Source organism: Lytechinus variegatus, chromosome 18 (genome assembly GCF_018143015.1).
Source record: "Lytechinus variegatus isolate NC3 chromosome 18, Lvar_3.0, whole genome shotgun sequence".
Taxonomy (NCBI): domain Eukaryota; kingdom Metazoa; phylum Echinodermata; class Echinoidea; order Temnopleuroida; family Toxopneustidae; genus Lytechinus; species Lytechinus variegatus.
The window spans coordinates 3,311,187-3,333,089 of NC_054757.1; positions in this window are offsets into that span (position 1 = coordinate 3,311,187).

Genomic DNA, 21,903 nt, shown 5'->3' on the forward strand with positions numbered 1-21,903 from the left:
AATGTTATCTTGTCACCTGTCGCATGACTTAATAAACATGATTAAAAAAGGAACTTGGATTTAAATAAAATGTAATTTTCATATCATTATATATTATATTATTCATAGATATTTCCACTTAAAAGAGATGACGATTTCTGTAATATCATAAAGAGGAACTCAGTGTTGTAATTTATTTTTCTTCTCCTTTTCTCCTCTTCCACCCCTCTTCTTTCTTCTTCCTCTCCTCCTTGTTGTCTTCTTTTCTACTTATTGTTCATTTGTATTATTATGACCTATCATCATTAATGTTCACATTTTTAAAGCGTTTTTAGGATACTTGAGTGTGAACAGTAATATAGTTCCCTTGCCAGGTGATACCAGGTCCATGACGTCACCTCTTCAACAGTCTTGACTCTTGAACAATCTGAAATAAGAACAATCAGTGAAAACAACTTTAGCAACTCAACTTGATAACAGTAAAGTGTTCACATACATTTACATGTATTATGTATCTCTAAAAGATTATGAAAGAGCCTTTTGAGATTGCAATCACAGGCATAAATAAAAAAATAAATATAGAATGTTAAGTAAAAATTGGGTAAATAATCTCCAAATATTTTATTTATATCCTTATAATTAAAGTCAGAATATATTTAATTTCAATCAAGTCATTTGAGAACATTTTCATATGTGGTATTACTTGAAAATGAAAATATACCCTTCTACTACTACTATTATTTTATTCTTAAATGCACTTAAATTGTGTTTATGCTTGCAAGCTCTCATTGTTAGTCTTTTGTTGAGATTCTAATGAAAAATATAAATCAACCGAATCTGAATCTCTTGCAAAAGTTAAATGGAAAATAATTGTTACAATAGTACGGATCCAATTCTATAAAAAATTCATGAGATTGATATCATCCATTTTTGTGAGTAAATTTAAGATGAATTTATTACAAAATATGGATGAATTTAAAGAGATTAATATTTGAAAATTTCTATAACAGGACATCACATTACAAGTGCTCTTAAAACAATGAAATAAATAAGAATAAATATTACCGTACAGTAGTATACTTGTATTTACAAGTAGAATGTTCAATAAACACAACTTTATATAAAGACTCACCTTCATACTAGAAGCTTGACCCCCTGATCCAAAGAGAGACTTCTTATTCAATGGCAGACAGTGATAGAGTGTCTGGACTTCCCTATCCTTCAAGTTGCTGTGCCCCTTTCTCTCTTTACTTAATTCTCACCGTGTGTGTGGGTCACCTGTTAGAAAAGTGAATACCAAATTTTTCATATAGTAACAGATGAGAATGAATTCATATTTACATTTTGTATAAACAACAACTGAAGTCCCTTCTTTAAAAAAATATATTTTTATCATTGCAGATTTTGTCAAATATATTTGACAGGGCTGTTGGTACAGTTATACAGAACATTTTATTTTAAGGCAAATGAGGTCTAGTCTTTCAACCTTGAAATGCTTTAATCAACACACTCAGAATCGGGATTCAAATTTGAACCTTAGGGTTGGTACAATAAGGGGTGCTAATGAGAGCAATTATGCTCATTTGTGCACCTTTATGGGTGAAGCATAAGTTATATTAATCGCCATATAGAGCGCTGATGTGAACCATTTAATAGAGGTTAAAATTTGAACATTTTTTATCTTTAAGTATTATACAGCTTAAAAGGTTAAATGTTGCCCCTTTTAGTATGAAAACTTAGTATGAAAGCTCAAATAAACAATGTATGTAAAACTAGTTCATTTGCTTTGTATAAAATTGGGAAAATTCGCAAGTTTCTAACAACAGAAGCCACAAAGAAATTGGTTCACGCTCTTGTAATATCACGCATTAACTTTTGTAATAGCATTTTGTATCGCCTCCCTGATAATCAAATTCATAAACTTCAAAGGATCAAAAATTCGGCAGCGAGACTCGTAACAAGAACGAGGCGCAGCAAACACATAACACCCATACTACAAGAATTACACTGGCTTCTTGTAAAATCCCGTATTGAATATAAGATATTATTCCTAACCTATCAATGCTTACAAGGTCAATCGTCACTCTATCTCAAAGAACTCATTGAACAGTATGTACCCCAAAGAAAATTAAGGTCAAACAACAAATCTCTCATTGTAGTTCCCAAAATTAAAACTCAATTTTACGGTGCTCGTTCATTCAAAATGTCCTCTGCTGAACTTTGGAAATATTACCGGATATTGTTAAGCAAGCTAATAATGTAGAATCCTTTAAGTCCCTTTTGAAGACATTCCTTTTCGTAAAATAAGATATACATGTACCCATTAATTGATTATATATTTGCTCCTCTGTGAACATGCTTTTCTTTCTTCTACATTCTTTCCATTCTTCCTTCTAAGCGCATATAAGCAATGCTTTATTATTATTATTATTATTATTATTATTGTGCAAACGAACTTTTTTTGGTGGAAACAATAAAGGCCACTTTTTTGTACCTCTATCACTTAGGGTGCAATATTAAAAGGATACTACAAGTGATTCATTTAGGCTTCAATTTTTTATTAATGTTAGAAAAATGATTTACACACTCAATATAAGAATACTTCTGATGAAGATAGGTTTTGATAGGTAAGAAAATTGTAGGCCCTATAATTCTATTATTTATATAATTAGGGATTTTCTTGCCAGGGTTTGTTTTCTAAAAAAAGCACCCCTCTAATAATTGATCTAAAAGAAACCCTCTTTACAGTAAATAGGTAAAAGGAATACAATACAATATGAGGAATTCTTAATAAGTCATCAAGAGAATTTCATTTATCATGGTTATTTTATTCACAGATCAGAAACCAAATTGTGTAGTTACCAGTAATTGAAATGCCTTTTCTCCAAGCATATAATTTGTGCACTGGTTTGAGAATAGAAAAGGCATTTGATAATTTTTTTAACCTGTAAAACAAATCAAAGAACTAAAATGTGTATCCATCATATATGTACATTAATATTTTTATTAGATATTAACATACAACGTAGTCATCAGTTTTTTCGTGAAGTTACACGTCTTTTCAGTTCAATGTTTAGCTTAATTAGTTCATTGTGTAATTCTTTTTTTTTCTTCCCGGGTTCCCCCCTTTATTCCCTTCCTGTTCAGTAGTCTCCAGTCTACATTAACATAGAGGGTGACACAGGATTTTCTAAACTATTTTATCACCTTAATTACACACCAATCACTTTGTTGTTTTCTTCTGAACAGAGAGGGACCCCCCCCCCCCCACTCGCTGCTAGGGTCTTGTACTCTACACATGTTATTGTAGTGCACACCTACCAACTAATAAATCATCTAGCCTTCTAGGCCTCTACTCCTGGCACTAGAAAACAATATTATATTAGAGCTAGACACCCTATTCCATAGCTCTATCATAAACCCAGGGGACTCTATCACCGTAGCGTCGGCAGCGGAGGACCCGTCTCCAAAGGTCTAAGTTATAACCTACACATATACTAGATTGTATTTGAATTTTGATGTCAGAGTTAAACAGTCAGGCTAAAGATTAGACATAGAATAGATCTAAAGTAACTTTTGTAATTCTAGAAGATCTATGTTACTTGTTTAATAGATGATAGATAGGCCCAACAAATGATTAGCTCAATGATCTATTCTACTAGATCTCTTGTATTGGTAAACTTGATTAGGTCTCGATTTTGATCTATTAATAAAAACATAAATTGAAGGAACCCCAGCCAGACTCAGTCCAGGGGCAGGGCTGCACCACTTCATTCACTGGCCAGGGCAAAGGCCCAAACCAGGGTAGGCGTAGACTAAATGGTAGGGCCAGCTCAGCTCACCTAAGTAAGGCAAGTTTAACTTATATTTTTTTTAGAACTAGACTAAGTCTTAATTAGACCCTATTACGTGTAGATAACATGGAGCAATACGACTGTATTTGCCCGTGGATTTTCATCTCACCGCAAGCATGTACCAAATGACGTCATTTAAACACGTTTACGATCGTATTTCTGTTTATACTCCCCCAGAAAGCCATAGGCCTTGACTTGATCTAGACCTAGTCCTAAATAGAAAACTAGATAACAATAGATCTAGATCTAGACTTGAACTTAATAAAGGGCCAAGCTATTACTTGCTAGGGCCTAGCTGGCCCTGCATTGACACTGACAGTGCAGTGACATGCCTAAATTTCAGGGTTTTTTTTTAATCTCCACACTAGGCTCAGCACAACTAATTATTTAGGCCTGGGCTAGGCCCTCACGGTGAGTGACAAAGCTGTTTTGTATAGACTCTAGACTAGAGTATCTAGACTAGACTTCTAGTCTAATCTTAGACTGTTTAGACAGTCCGGCCCTAACTTCAGACTAGGCCTAACGAGTAACGTTAACGTACATGTAGATCTTTTCATTCCAGGAAGAACAGGGATGCTCTTAAAAAAAGTTTAGATCTAGGACTAGGCCTAATTTCAAATCAATGAAAATGTCCAATAAAATGTTGTGAAGATGAATTAAAACTGTTTTCTGTCAGTGTTCATCACATGAATTATGTTTATCCGACGCCGGAACATTGCAATCAATGTTCAATGTCGTGAAAATTTTTTAACAGTCACTTTAGTGTTTTCTGTTGGTGTTGATTCCATGCGTTATTTGTCTTTGTCAGACGCCGGAACCTCCGGCTAGCACTGCCGGCGTTGTACGGCTAAGAGAAGCTGGAGAGTATCCGAGCAATCGTTACATAAAATTGACGGCGATAATTATTTATTTAAAACATCTCTTCATACTTAGAAACTTTGAATTTTGGTCAGAACGTGAGATATATCGGCCATATCGTGTATGCTGACTCCGGAGCCATAAAGTATACAGTACCTGAATTTCACTAAGCACGACTACGCCTCGTTGACTTTCAATAGATTAATTTCGTTCAATGCAAGCTCACTCGGGTCTAGGCTATCGATCTCTCTCACGGACAAGACTCTCGCACGTGGGACAATTTCTCCGTTGACACGACATTGCATGATAACTCTCGCATCATCACACCCCCAAATCAAAATGGATCATCCCAGATGATATAATATCATACAATATTAGATAGCCAAGACAGATAGCCAAGCGCGATTGGTCCATTGCGCGTCACATGATATGATCGAAATCCATGTATTTTCCCAGCCGGTCCACCTTCGATGAATATATTGACTAACCGGTCCATGAATATATTTTTTACGTGTATGGCGCCCTCTTGGGGATTAGATGTTACCATGCATTATCGGCCTGCCTTGGACCTGGACTGGGCTCGAACTTAGATTTAGATCTAGGGCTAGGCCTAAACAAAGTTGATTTGAATAGAAAAGGGCCATTCACTGCGTTAGACTAACGTTACTTAGATTATATATAGATCAAGATCTAATGTTAGATCTATACCAGTTCAATCAATCACTTTGAATATCATAAACATGCTGCACGCATCGTTAGGCCTAACTTTATCTTCATCACTAGAGGCTATCTAATATAACAGATATTGACTGATGGGATGTGTAAAAAAAAAACATTCTTTGGACCACCTAAAGGATTAATATTTTCCCTCGTGATCATATTTTCCCTCAGCGCTGCGCACTTCGGAAAATATAACCCCTCGGGAAAATACAAATCCGGCGGTCCAAAGAATGTTTATATTACACACCCCATTAGTAAATATCTGTATACAGTCACACACAATAATTTTCAGCGTACTATTACTTTATCTTCCTTTTTTTTTACTCTAGCGCGTGTTATTGTGCTGCCAAAACCCATTCGTGACGGAGCCAAAAAGGAGGATAAAACCTAGAATCTTAGTTTTATCGTTCTTTTTGGCTCCGTCTATGGGTTTTGGCCACGCGATAACACGCGCTGGAGTCAAAAAGGAAGATAAAGAATAAGCTTGTTGAAATTATATTGGATGGATAGCCAACTGTCTAAAAGTGGCAGAGTGGTTTTGAAGGAAAAGAGGGTTGATGAAATATATACAAGTTAATTACCGTGCGTATCGTTAAAAAAAGTGGAGTCAAAAAGGAGGATAAAGATATAGACAGTTTGAATTGATTTATTTAGTGGATAGCCAACTGTCTAAAAGTGGCAGAGTGGTTTTGAAGAGAAGGGAAAAGAGGGTTGATGGAATATATACAGGTTAATTACCGTGCGTATCGTTAAAAAAGTGGAGTCAAAAAGGAGGATAAAGATATAAACAGTTTAAATTGATTTATTTAGTGGATAGCCCACTGTCTAAAAGTGGCAGAGTGGTTTTGAAGAGAAGGGAAAAGAGGGGTTGATGGAATATATACAGGTTTAATAATTACCGTGCGTATCGTTAAAAAAGTGGCGTCAAAAAGGAAGATAAAGATATAGACAGTTTGAATTGATTTATTTAGTGAATAGCCCACTGTCTTAAAGTGGCAGAGTGGTTTTGAAGAGAAGGGAAAATAGGGTTGATGGAATATATACAGGTTAATTACCGTGCGTATCGTTAAAAAACAGGAGTCAAAAAGGAGGATAAAGATATAGACAGTTTGAATTGATTTATTTAGTGGATAGCCAACTGTCTAAGAGTGGCAGAGTGGTTTTGAAGAGAAGGGAAAAGAGGGTTTGATGGAATATATACAGGTTAATTACCGTGCGTATCGTTAAAAAACAGGAGTCAAAAAGGAGGATAAAGATATAAACAGTTTGAATTGATTTATTTAGTGGATAGCCCACTGTCTAAAAGTGGCAGAGTGGTTTTGAAGGAAAAGAGGGGTTGATGGAATATATACAGGTTAATTACCGTGCGTATCGTTAAAAAAGTGGAATAAAAAAAATAAATATATATAGACAGTTCAAATTGATTTATTTAATGGATAGCCTACTGTCTAAAAGTGGCAGAGAGGTTTTGAAGAGAAGGGAAAAGAGGGGTTGATGGAATATACAGGTTAATACCGTGCGTAAAATTAAAAAATGGAGTCAAAAAGGACGATAAAGATATAAACAGTTCAATTGATTTATTTAGTGGATAGCCAACTGTCTAAAAGTTGCAGAGTGGTTTTGAAGAGAAGGGAAAAGAGGGGTTGATGGAATATACAGGTTAATTACCGTGCGTATTTAGTTGGAAAAGTGGAGCCAAATAGAACGATAAATATATAGACAGTTGATATACTGTGACTTATAAAAAGTTGAAGAGTGAAGAAGAAAAAACGATGGGTTAATTAAATGACAGTGAAATTTCTATGAATAGTGGAGTAAAAAATGTAAACTTGGCTTAATTATCGCTGACCGTATAATAAAATGTAAGATTGCATATGATAGGGTTATTTTATAATTCGATTTTTTCCTTTCCTACATTTAAGATAGATTGTTAGTAGGTTAATAAAATTTGTGGCACTGACTAAATAAATAGGCCGATCATTTTATTCAGATTCCGTCAATTAAGTCAGTCAGTCATGAGGCCTGACTTGGCTGACAAAATAAGACAGAACTTTGAATTGGGAAGATCATCAATGTGATTGTCGACCACTGACTAAATAAATTTAGGACGATTTTGATTCTATCAACTTTTAGTAGTAAGACAACTGTAAATTCTGCTTTCTGTCAATCAACAGGTGTGCATGAGAAATTAAAAAGCATGCACATGTCTATTGAATTAGGCATGCCTGCACATTTATAATATACATATCATGTAAATATCATTTTTGGGGAAGTAATTATTTTGTGAAAGCTGTGTATCGAGCTGCAGGGATTATTGATATTCATTTAGTTTGTTGAAAGTCAAGAATGATTTGACAAAGTGTGAGGCATTTTCCTAAACACGAATTTTATTTTTAGTCAGTATTATCCCGTCAGTGAAAACAACGTTCTGGGAAAAAAAAGAGCAGAATCAAACAAACCACTTTCCAATATGCTTTTCTTTATTTTAGTCCAAGCCAACACTCGAAAGCGAAAAAGAAAATGAGAGATATTGAGTGAGAGAGAGGATAAGAAAGTATAGCCTCGATCGTGCGGACGCACAGATTTTGATCGTGAGCCAACTCGAGCGCGGATGGAACTTCAGACCCTTTGTCGAGACTATAGGCGTTGTAAGAAATTTTGTACCCCAGATCTTTTTTGTCTCCGGAGTCAGAAAGCACGATAATGCCGATATATCTATTATCTATGATATACAACAATGAGAATTTGATACATACCAAAATATGCCTCTATCCCGTCCAAATAGGAAGCCGAAGACCATTTTTTTGCAAGAGCTTCCTGCGGCTAAAAAATGACAACTTATGCCAAGTTTATGTCAACAGGCTCGTTCATGACTATTCAGTTTATGTAATGATGATTAAATCGCGTCATAAGCTAAACAAAACATAAATATTTTTATGCAACGGAATTTATGTCAACGGCATAAGCTATGCATGATTTTATGTCATGATAGAAATTTGTCATGATTTATGTCACGATTTATGTCATATAGCATAAATCATGACATAAACACGAATATTGACATAAATCCGTTGCATAAAGCTTTATGTCTTAAATCACGACATAAAAACATACACACAATCCATTTGAATGACATAAATTTATGTCGTGATTAAAATCAAGACATAAACGGCGGCTTTAACAAGAAATTTCGTACGCACAATAAATGATTTCAAGTCCGGTGTTGGCGTTGGTATTGGAATTTGAATTGCTTCCCGTAGCTTTAAAATCTATTTTGTGTGTCAGAATTCATGTTGCGATGGTAACAGCGTATTATATGACATAAAATTGGTAAAAACTTTCAGGGCCCTGTTGCATAAAAGTTTATGTATTGATTTATGTCATGATTTATGTCACGATTTATGTCATATAGCATAAATCATGACATAAACACAAATATTGACATAAATCCGTTGCATAAAGCTTTATGTCTTAAATCACGACATAAAATCATGACATAAATCCATTTGAATGACATAAATTTATGTCGTGATTAAAATCAAGACATAAACGGCGGCTTTCTGCAATAAGTGACTTAAGGGTAATTTTACGATCATTTTCTATAATTATGCCCTCTGTAATTTGATGATATTTTGAGTTTTACTTGGACTTTCAAAATAATTTTTGTGTCATTGGATAGCATATGATGTATTCTTTCAATATTTGAAAAACGAACAATCATAAATCTTTCCCTTATTTTTATAAGCAAAACTAGGCCTAAGCATAATAGTTAATGTGTTTACTTCGTTGAGGATAGGACATTTTCCTTAGAATGATGACATAATTTATATCAACGCCACATATTTTTCAAGCACCACCCTACCTCCCAAAATGATGATAATAACTCTGACTTTCAGTCTAGAATCGCCCCTTTTGTGCTTAATTCAAATGTTATTAAAAAAGAAATTGGTATATACATTGGGTGATTTCAAGTCCAGTGTTGGCGTTGGTATTGGAATTTGAATTGCTTCCCGTAGGTTTAAAATCTATGTTGTGTGTCAGAAATCATGTTGCCATGGTAACGGCAAATTATATGATATAAAATTGGTAAAAAAACTTTCAGATTTAATTACTAGATACTACTATTACTATTACTACTTCAACCAATTCGCATGAAATTTTGTTTACATATTGAGTTTGAGGTGAAGATGTGAGAGACACATATTTTGTGTGTGTCGGAAATCATGTTGCCATGGTTACCACATACTATTTGCCCTAAATTAGGTAAAAATATATTGGTTCCTGCTTCTTGGTTAGTTTAAACCAATTCTCATGAAATTTGGCTCACACATTGGTCTCGAGGTAAAAATGTGCAGGACATATTTTTTAATGTGTCGGAATCGTGTTGCCATGGTAACAATATATGTGTCAAAAATTAGGCAAAATCTTGCGGTTCAAACTACTTCATCAGTTATGCTCATGGCTTGCTCGTGGAGGTCTTGGGTAAAGATTGGCAAGACATATTTTTTTCATAGTTTGAAACTGTTGCCATTGTAAGTTTGTAACGGCTAAGGGCAAGGGTATTTATCACCTTCATTGATAGTTCTAGTTTAATTTTCCTTCCCCGCAACAAAGTGCATATAGGACGTGCCTCGTTCATTTCATCATCCTTTTTAATATCGCCTTTTCTTTGTTAATTTTCTTTATTCAGGTTCATAGTCTAAAATGGTAGGCCTACAGGAAATACGAATTGTAATTTAAAAGAGGAAAGAAAAAGGAAATATGAAAAGGTCATCAAAATTGATAATTCATAGGTCATCCAATTCTTTTCGAAAATCTCAGATGCAGCTTCCCGCTTGCATTATTCATCTAGTTCTTAGTTAATAGTCTCGTTGGAGAAAGAAAGGGAGCATTATCATGAAAAATTCGGTCTGACAAAAGAAAGGAAAAGAAAAAAAGTGAAATATGATATATGCTATTTCATATCATATCAACATCTATCACAAAGTTAGATTTTGTATTACAAAGTTAAAATGTTTGCTCACTCGCAGTTTTTATAAATTTCGTCCTTTATGCCATGTCTGCCCCATAACAATTTAGATTTCCAAAGCCCCTAATTGAAAGAAAACTCCTTCACAGAGAACAGTATTTGTGTCAGTCATCCCCAAACCATGAACACCGATTGACAACCATGCATATATCCCTGTAATCAATGATTATTATTTTTTCTTTATAATTTCAATTTTGTATTATATAAGCATGTCATGGAACCACCTTGCCAGTGCACTTGCGGCGAGGGTTACAAACGTGGAAGCACAATGGGGGAATTTCTTCAAGAAAATATTTGACATGAAAAAAAACAAATAAACAAGCCTAAATAAAAACGAAGAGACGGGGTTTAATCCGTGCCAAAAACTGGCCATTAGAGATGGGCGATGGGGGGGGGGGGTCCACTTTCGAATATGCTCACTTATTGCCCAAAATTCCAAGAGGAGTGCACATGAGGGGCCACTACTCATCACGGCTTTGTGCCTTAATTGGGACACGTTCATACCACCTGTATCCCTTAATCCATACCTCAGTCACCAATCATTTATATTTATTCATCTTTGAGCACCTGGCAATTTTCTTTCTATCTTTTTCTCATCAAATGTAACCCCCCCCAAAAAAAAAAAAATGCTTTATCCTTTTATCGCTTTCATTATCTCCCTCCCTCCGAGATTAGGCCACTATCATTCACGAAATTTATCTAACCAATTCTCTATACATCTCTCTATCTCTGTTAATGACTCCTTCACATTTAAACTTTTTCTTTCCCTTCTCCCCATTCTAATTCACCTCGCCCCCGCTTTCTCACTATTACTTATACAGTGTAATCTTTGCATCTCTACATAGATCTATCTCATTTTCATTTCTCGCCCTCAATCAATTACTTTCCAAATTTGACAATTCATGGGACAATATTTAGAGTTTATAAAAATAATCCTACAATATTCTAAAAATATTAATTACTATTTTTAGTAGGGAAACAAGTGTGTTTTGAGGGGCAAATCATATTTTGACCACACCCACCCCCCCCCCCCCCCCCCCCGATTCAATAAAAGCAACAAAGAGATGAAGCAAAAAGAATGACATTTTATGTAAATTTATTACTTTACAAATAAATACACACTAGAAATTTGTAAAAATAATTTTATCTTGTCACCTGTCCTATGACTTTATAAACATGATTAAAAGTGGAACATGGATTTAAATAAAATGTATTTTTCATATCATTATATATCATATTATTCATAGATATTTCCACTTAAAAGAGATGAGGATTTCTGTAATATCATGAAGAGGAACTCACAGTGTTGTAATTTATTCTTCTCCTTTTTTCCTCTTCCACCCCTCTTCTTTTTCTTCTTCTCTTCCTCCCCTCTTCTTTTCTTCTTCTCTTCCTCCTTCTTGGTTGTCTTCTTTTCTACCTATTGTTCATTTGTATTATCATGACCTATTATCATTAACATTATAATAATTTTATGATAATCATAAAATATATCCACAATGTCAATATGATTATTTTCTTTGAAAAAATGAAAATTAGTACTTTTGTTAATGTTCAAATTTTTAAACCGTTTTTAGGATACTTGAGGGTGAACAGTAATTTAGTTCCCTTGCCAGGTGCTACCAGGTCCATGACGTCACCTCTTCAACAGTCTTGACTCTTGAACAATCTGAAATAAGAAGAATCGGTGAAAACAACTTTAGCAACTCAACTTGATAACAGTAAAGTGTTCACATACATTTACATGTATCTCTAAAAGATTATGAAAGAGCCTTTTGAGATTGCAATCACAGACATAATTAAAAAAAATATAGAATGTTAAATGAAACTTGGGTAAATAGCTTTCGAATATCATTTTTTATATACTTATAATTAAAGTCAGAATATATTTAATTTCAATCAAGTCATTTGTGAAAATTTTCATATGTGGTGTTACTTGAAAATGAAAATATACCCTTCTACTACTACTATTTATTCTTAAATGCACTTAAATTGCGTTTATGCTTGTAAGCTCTCATTGTTAGCCTCTTTGTTGAGATTCTAATAAAAAATATAAATCAACTGAATCTGAATCTCTTGCAAAAGTTAAGTGGAAAATAATTGTTACAATAGTATAGATCCAATAGCCTTCCTAGATTTTGTTTTCACTTTGACGAGTTGCAATGTTGTTGCTCTTACATTTTTTGTGAATGCATTCCATAATATCATTAATTGAAATATTAAGAGGGCTCAGTTGCCAATTGAAACTTGAATTTCTATAAAAATTCACGAGATTCATATTGTCCATTTTTGTGAGTAAAATTAAGATGTATTTATTACAAGATGTGGATGAATTTTAAGAGATTCATATTTGAAAATTACTAGAACAGGACATCACATTTGCAACTGCTCTTAAGAATAATAAATTAGACAAGAATAAATATTACCGTACAGTAGTATACTTGTATTTACAAGTAGAATATTCAATAAACACAACTTTATATAAAGACTCACCTTCATACTAGAAGCTTGACCCCCTGATCCAAAGAGAAATTTCTTATTCAATCGCAGACAGTGGTAGAGTGTCTGGACTTCCCTCTCCTTCCAGTTGCTGTGCCCCTTTCTCTCTTTACCTCTTCTCACCGTTAGTGTTGGTCACCTGTTAAAAAGTGAATACCAAATTTTTCATATAGTAACAGATGAAAATGAATTCATATTTACATTTTGTATAAACAACAACAACTGAAGTCCCTTCTTTAAAAAATATATTTTTATCATTACAGATTTTGTCAAATATATTTGACAGGGGTGTTGGTACAGTTATACAGAATATTTTATTTTAAGGCAAATGAGGTATAGTCTTTCAACCTTGAAATGGTTTGATGAACATACTAAGAATCGGGATTCAAATTTGAACCTTAGGGGTTGGTACAATAAGGGTTGCTAATGAGAGCAATTATACCCATTTGTGCACCTTTATGGGTGTAGCATAAGTTATATTAATCATCATATAGGGCGCAGATTTGAACCATATAATTGAGGTTAAAAATTTGAACATCTTTAATCTTTAAGTATTATGCACCTAAAAGGTTGAATGTTGCCCCTTTTATTGGGCAAACGAACTTTATGGGTGCAAACAAAAACAAGGCCACTTTTTTGCACCTTTTATCACTTACTAAGGAAAGTACAAGTGATTCATTTAGGCTTCATTTTTTTATGTTAGAAAAATGATTTACACACTCAATGTATGAATACTACTAGTGAAGATAGGTTTTGATAAGTAATTGTAGGCCCTATAATTCTATTATTCATACAATTAGGGATTTTCTTTACTTCAAATTGCCAGTTTTTGTTTTCTATAAAATCACCCCTTTAGTAACTGATCTAAAAGAAATTCTCTTTACAGTAAATAGGTAAAAGGAATAGAATATACTATGAGGAGTTCTTAATAACAGTCATCAAGAGAATTTAATTTGTCATGGTTATTTTTATTCACAGATCAGAAACCAAATCCTGTAGTTACCAGTAATTGAAATGCCTTTTCTCCAAGCATATTATTTGTGCACTGATTTGAAAATTAATAGAAATTAATCCATCATAGATGTACATTAATATCTTTATTAGATATTAACATACAACATAGTCATCAGTTTTTCGTGAAGTTACATGTCTTTTCAATTCAGTGTTTAACTTAATTAGTTCAGTGTGAAATTTGTCCCCCCCCCCCCCTTCTTTACCTTCCTGTTCAGTAGTCTCCATTCTTCATTAACACAGGGTGACCCAGGAATTCTAAGATTTTTATAATATTTTTATCACTTTCACACACACACTTTGTTGTTTTTTCTGAATGAAGAGGGAACCCCCCCCCCCCCTGCTGCTAGGGTCTTATACTCTACACATGTTATTGAAGTGCACATCTACCAACTAATAAATCATCTAGGCCTCTACTCCTGGCACTAGAAACTAATATCATATTAGAGCTAGACACCCTATTCCATAGCTCTATCATAAACCCAGGGGGCTCCATCACCGTAGCGTCGGCAGCGGAGGACTCGTCTCCCAAAGGTCTAAGTTACAACCTACACATATACTAGATTGTATTTGAATTTTGATGTCAGAGTTAAAAAGTCAGGCTAAAGATTAGACATAGAATAGATCTAAAGTAACTTTTGTAGTTCTAGTAGATCTATAATGTTACTTGTTTCATATAAATGATATATAGGCCCCACAAATGATTAGTTTACTAATGATGTAAACACAATTTTGGGGCCCTGAGCTAGATCTATTCTACTATTTCTAGATCTCTTGTATTGCTAAACTAGATTAGGTCTCGATTTTGATCTATTAATAAAAATATGAATGGAAGGAGCCCAAGCCAGACTCAGTCCAGGGGCAGGGCTGCACTACCTCATTCACTGGCCAGGACCAAGGCCCAAACCAGGGTAGGCCTAGACTAGAGTCTAGACTAAATTGTAGGGCCAGCTCAGCTCACCTAAGTAACTAAGACAAGTTAAACTTAGATTTTTTTAGAGCTAGACTAAGTCTAAATTAGACCCTAGACTTGATCTAGTCCTAGATAGAAAACTATACAATAGATCTAGGTTGGTTGGTGTTGGAGTTGAGTTGGCGCTCTTCAATCTGGTAGATTATCTGCGCCAATCTAGATCTAGACTAGCACTTAATAAAGGGGCCAAGCTTTTACTTGCTAGGGCCTGGCCCTGCATTGACACTGACAGTGACATGCCTAAATTATTTTAAGGGTTTTTTTTTTTAATCTCCGAACATAGGCTCAGCACAACTAATTATTTAGGCCTGGTCTAGGCCCTCACGGTGAGTGACAGAGCTGTTTTGTATAGACTCTAGAGTGTCTAGTCTAGACTTCTAGTCTAATCTTAGACAGTTCGGCTCTAAGTCTAACGTTAGACTAGGCCTAACGAGTAATGTTAACATAGGGCCTAGATCTTTCCAGGAAGAACAGTGATGCTCTTAAAAAACCTTTAATTTCAAATCAATGAATGAAAATGTCCAATAAAATGTTGTGAAGATTAATTAAAACTGTTTTCTGTCAGTGTTCATCCCATGAATTATTTGTGTTTATCCGCCGCCGAACCTTAAAATCAATGTTCAATGTCGTGAAGATTATTTAACACTGTTCTGTTGTTGTTGATTCCATGCATTATTTGTCTTTGTCAGACGCCGGAACCTCCGGCTAGCACTGCCGGCGTTGTACGGCTAAGAGCAGCCGTAGAGTATCCGAGCAATCATTACATAAAATTGACGGCGATAATGATTTATTTAAAACATCTCCTCATACTTAGAAACTTTTAATTTTGGTCAGAACGTGAGATATATCTATTATCTACGATATACAACAATGGAAATTTGATACATACCAAAATAGGCCTCTATTCCGTCTAAATAGAAAGCCGAAGACCCTTTTTCGCAAGAGCTTCCTGCGGCTGAAAAATGACAACTTATGCCAAGTTTATGTCAACAGGCTCGTTCATGACTATTCAGTTTATGTAATGATGATTAAATCGCGTCATAAGCTAAAACAATACATAAATATTTTTATGCAACGAAATTTATGTCAACGGCATAAGCTATGCATGATTTTATGTCATGATCGAAATTTATGTCACTATGACATAAATTTTTATGCAACAGGGCCCAGGTTTAATTACTATATCAATTTTCAACCAATTTTCATGAAATTTGATTCATATATTGAGTTTGAGGTAAAGATGTGAGAGACACATATTTTGTGTGTGTCGGAAATCATGTTGCCATGGTTACCACATACTATTTTCCCCAAATTAGGTAAAAATCTTTTGGTTCCTGCTTCTTGTTAGTTTTCAACCAATTCTCATGAAATTTGGCTCACACATTGGTCTCGAGGTAAAAAAGTAAAGGACGTATTTTTTTATGTGTCGGAATCGTGTTGCCGTGGTAACAATATATATGTCAGAAATTAGGCAAAATCTTGCGGTTCAAACTACTTCATAAGTAATGCTCATGACTTGCTAGTGGAGGTCTCCTTCACAGAGAACAATATTTGTGTCATCCCCAAACCATGAACACCGATTGAAAACCATGCGTATATCCCTGTAATCAATGCTTAATTGAGGTGGGGGGACGATCCCCCCTAATTTTTAATATCTCTCTTAATGACTCTTTCACATTTATACTTTTTCATTTCCCTTTTCCCTTTCTAATTCACCTCGCCCGCGCTTTCTCATTACTTATACATTGCATCTCTACATAGATCTATCTCATTTTCATTTCTCGCCCTCAATTACTTTCCAAATTTGACAATTCATGGGACAATATTTAGAGTTCATAAAAACAATCCTACAATTTTCTACAAATATTAATTACTATTTTTAGTAGGGAAACAAGTGTGTTCTGGGGGGCAAATCATATTTTGACCACCCCCCCTCCCCCGATTCAATAAAAGCAACAAAGAGATGAAGCAAAAAGAATGACATTTTATGTAAATTTATTACTTTTAAAATAAATACACACTAAAATTTGTGAAACAATGTTATCTTGTCACCTGTCCTATGACTTTATAAACATGATTAAAAGTGGAACTTGGATTTAAATAAAATGTATTTTTCATACATTATCCATTATATCATTCATAAATATTTTCACTTAAAGATGAAGATTTCTGTAATATCATGAAGAGGAACATACAGTGTTGTAATTTTTTCTTCTCTTCTTTTCTCCTCTTCCACCCCTCTTCTTTTTCTTCTTCTCCTCCTCCTTCTTGGTTGTCTTTTTCTACTTATTGTTCATTTGTATTAGTATGACCTATCATCATTTACATTATGATAATTTTATGATAATCATAAAATATATTCACAATGTCAATATAATGATTATTATCTTTGAAAAATGAAAATTAGTACTTTTGTTAATGTTCAAATTTTTAAAGCGTTTTTAGGATACTTGAGTAATAGATTTATGAACAGTAATATAGTTCCCTTGCCAGGTGCTACCAGGTCCATGACGTCACCTCTTCAACAGTCTTGACTCTTGAACAATCTGAAATAAGAAGAATCAGTGAAAACAACTTTAGCAACTCAACTTGATTGTGTTCACATACATTTTAAAAGATTGTGAAAGAGCCTTTGAGATTGCAATCACGAGCATAATTGAAAAAATAGAGAATGTTAAATAAAAATTGGGTAAATAGCTTCCGAATATTATTTTTTTATATCCTTATAATTAAAGTCAGAATATATTTAATTTCAATCAAGTCATTTGAGAAAATTTTCATATGTGGTGTTACTTGAAAATGAAAATATACCCTTCTACTACTACTATTATTTTATTCTTAAATGCACTTAAATTGCGTTTATGCTTGTAAGCTCTCATTGTTAGTCTCTTTGTTGAGATTCTAATAAAATATATATCAACCAAATCTGAATCTCTTGCAAAAGTTAGGTGGAAAATAATTGTTACAATAGTATGGATCCAATAGCCTTCCTAGATTTTGTTTCCACTTTGACGAGTTACATTGTTGTTGCTCTTACATATTTTTGAAAATGCATTCCATAATATTATCATTAATTGAAATATCAGGAGGGCTCAGTTGTCTATTAAAACTTGAATTTCTATAAAAAAATTCATGAGATTGATATTATCCATTTTTGTGAGTAAATATAAAGGACAAGTCCACCCCAACAAAAACTTGATTTGAATAAAAAGAGAAAAATTCAACAAGCATAACACTGAAAATTTCATCAAAATCGGATGTAAAATAAGAAAGTTATGGCATTTTAAAGTTTCGCTTATTTTCAACAAAATAGTTATATGAACGAGCCAGTTACATCCAAATGAGAGAGTTGATGACATCACTCACTCACTATTTCTTTTGTATTTTATTATATGAAATATGAAATATTTTTATTTTCTCATCATTGTCATGTGAAATGAAGTTTCATTCCTCCCTGAACACATGGAATTCCATTATTTTAACATTTTGTGCCTCAGGCAAGGAGGTCCTAATCGTCAAATTTGTAAAAATTGAAATATTGTATAATTCAAACAATAAAAAACAAAAGAATAGTGAGTGAGTGACTTATCATCGACTATCTCATTTGGATTTAAGTGGCTTGTTCATATAACTATTTTGTTGAAAATAAGCGAAACTTTGAAATGTCATAACTTTCTTATTTTACATCCGATTTTGATATTTTCAGCAGTGTGCTTGTCTGATTTTTCTCTATTGATTAAAATCAATATTTTTCTGAGGTGGACTTGACCTTTAAAATGAATTTATTACAAGATGTGGATGAATTTTTAAGAGATTCATATTTGAAAATTACTATAACAGGACATCACATTTACAACTGCTCTTAAGAACAATAAAATAAACAAGAATAGATATTACCGTACAGTAGTATACTTGTATTTACAAGTAGAATGTTCAATAAACTCAACTTTACATAAAGACTCACCTTCATACTAGAAGCTTGACCCCCTGATCCAAAGAGAGACTTCTTATTCAATGGCAGACCGTGGTAGAGTGTCTGGACTTCTCTCTCCTTTCAGTTGCTGTGCCCCTTTCTCTCTTTACCTCTTCTCACCGTTTGTGTGGGTCACCTGAAAAGTGAATACCAAATTTTTCATATAGTAACAGATGAGAATGAATTCACATTTACATTTAGTATAAAAAAACAACTGAAGTCCCTTCTTTTAAAAAATATTTTTTATCATTACAGATTTTGTCAAAATATATTTTACAGGGGTGTTGGTGCAGCTATACACAATATTTTATTTTAAGGCAAATGAGGTCTAGTCTTTCAACCTTGAAATGGTTTGATGAACAAACTAAAAATCGGGATTCAAATTTTAACCTTAGGGGTTGGTACAATAAGGGGTGCTAATTGTTTATGGGTGAAGCATAAGTTATATTAATCACCATATAGGGCGCAGATTTGAACCATGTAATAGAGGTTAAAAATTTGAACATTTTTAATCTTTAAGTATTATGCACCTTTATAAAAGGTTAAATGTTGCCCCTTTTATTGTGTAAACGAACTTTTTGTATGCAAACAATAACAAGGCCACTTTTTTGCACCTTTTATCACTTAGGGTACAATATTAAAAGGATAGTACAAGTGACTTATTTAGGCTTTATTTTTTTTAATGTTAGACAAATGATTCCCACACTTCATAGATAAATACTTCTAATGAAGATAGGTTTTGATAGGTAAGAAAATTGTAGGCCCTATAATTCTATTATTTATACAATTAGGGATTTTCTTTAACTTCAAATTGCTAGGGTTTGTTTTCTAAAAAAAGCACCCCTCTAATAATTGATCCAAAAAAAATCCTCTTTACAGTAAATAGGTAAACGGAATAGAATGTACTATGAGGAATTCTCAATAACAGTCATCAAGAGAATTTTATTTATCATGGTTAATTTTATCCACAGATCAGAAACCAAATCCTGTAGTTACCAGTAATTGAAATGCCTTTTCTCCAAGCATATTTGTGCACTGTTTTGTAAATTAATAGAAAAAGCATTTGATAACTTTTTTTTAACCTTTAAAACAAATCAATGAACTAAAATGTGTATCCATCATAGATGTACTTTAATATCTTTAAATTAGATATTAACATACAACATAGACATCAGTTTTTCGTGTAGTTGCATGTCTTTTCAGTTCAATGTTTAACTTATTTTAGTTCAGTGTGTAATTATTTTTTTTTTCTTCCCCCCCCCCTTCTTTCCCTTCTTGTTCAGTAGTCTCCAGTCTTCGTTTACACAGAGGGTGACCCAGGATTTTCTAAATTATTTTATCTTCTTTATTACACACCAATCACTTTGTTTTTTCTGAACGGAGAGGGACCCCCCCCCCTCGCTGCTAGGGTCTTATACTCTACACTTATTGTAGTGCACATCTACCAACTAATGAATCATCTAGGCCTCTACTCCTGGCACTAGAAAACAATATTATATTAGTAAGACACCCTATTCCATAGCTCTACCATAAACCCAGGGGCTCCATCACCGTAGCGTCGGTAGTAGAGGACCCGTCTCCCAAAGGTCTAAGTTTAATTGTATTTGAATTTTGATGTCAGAGTTAAAAAGTCAGGCTTAAGATTAGACATAGAATAGATCTAAAGTAACTTTTGTAGTTCTAGTAGATCTATATTACTTGTTTCATATAGATGATATATAGGCCCAACAAATGATTAGCTTACTGTAAATGATGTAAACACAGTTTCAATTTTGGGCCCTGAGCTAGATCTATTCTGGATCTCTTATATTGCTAAACAGTTACTAGATTAGGTCTCGATTTTGATCTATTAATGAAAGCATGAATGGACGGAGTCCCAGTCAGACTCAGTCCACAGGCAGGGCTGCACCACTTCATTCACTGGCCAGGACCAAGGCCCAAACCAGGGTAGGCCTAGTCAATGGTAGGAGTAGGACCAGCTCAGCTTACCTAAATAAGATAAGTTTAACTTAGAAATTTTTAGAGCTAGACTAAGTCTAAATTAGACCCTAGACTTGATCTAGTCCTATATAGAAAACTAGATAACGAGATATCTAGATCTAGACAAGAACTTACTAACAAGCTATTACTTGCTAGGGCCTAGCCCTGCATTGACACTGACAGTGACATGCCTAAATTTCAGGGGGGGGGGTTTATCTCCGAACATAGGCTCAGCACAATTATTTTTTAGGCCTGGGCTAGGCCTTCACGGTGAGTGACAGAGCTGTTTGTATAGACTCTAGAGTGTCTAGTCTAGACTTCTAGTCTAATCGTAGTTAGACAGTCCGGCTCTAACGTTAGACTAGGGCCTAGGCCTAACGAGTAACGTTAACGTAGGCCTAGATCTAGATCTTTCCAGGGAGAGCAGGGATGCTCTTAAAAAAACTTTAATTTCAAATTAATGAAAATATCCAATAAAATGTGAAGATTAATTAAAACTGTTTTCTGACAGTGTTTTTTTTGTGTGTTTATCCGACGCTGGAACCTTAAAATCAATGTTCAATGTCGTGAAGATTATTTAACACTGTTCTGTTGGTGTTGATTCCATGCATTAGCCTATTTGTCTTTGTCAGACGCCGGAACCTCCGGCTAGCACTGCCAGCGTTGTACGGCTAAGAGCGGCCGGAGAGTATCCGAGCAATCGTTACATAAAATTGACGGCGATAATGATTTATTTAAAACATCTCTTCATACTTAGAATCTTTGAATTTTGGTCAGAACGTGAGATATATCTATGATCTATGATATACAACAATGAAAATTTGATACATACCAAAAATTGCCTCTTTCCCGTCCAAATAGGAAGCCGAAGACCCTTTTTCGCAAGAGCTTCCTGCGGCTGAAAAAATGACAACTTATGCCAAGTTTATGTCAACAGTACAGGCTCGTTCATGACTATTCAGTTTATCGCGTGATAACTTGACATTTATATAAGCTAAAACAATACATAAATATTTTTATGCAACGG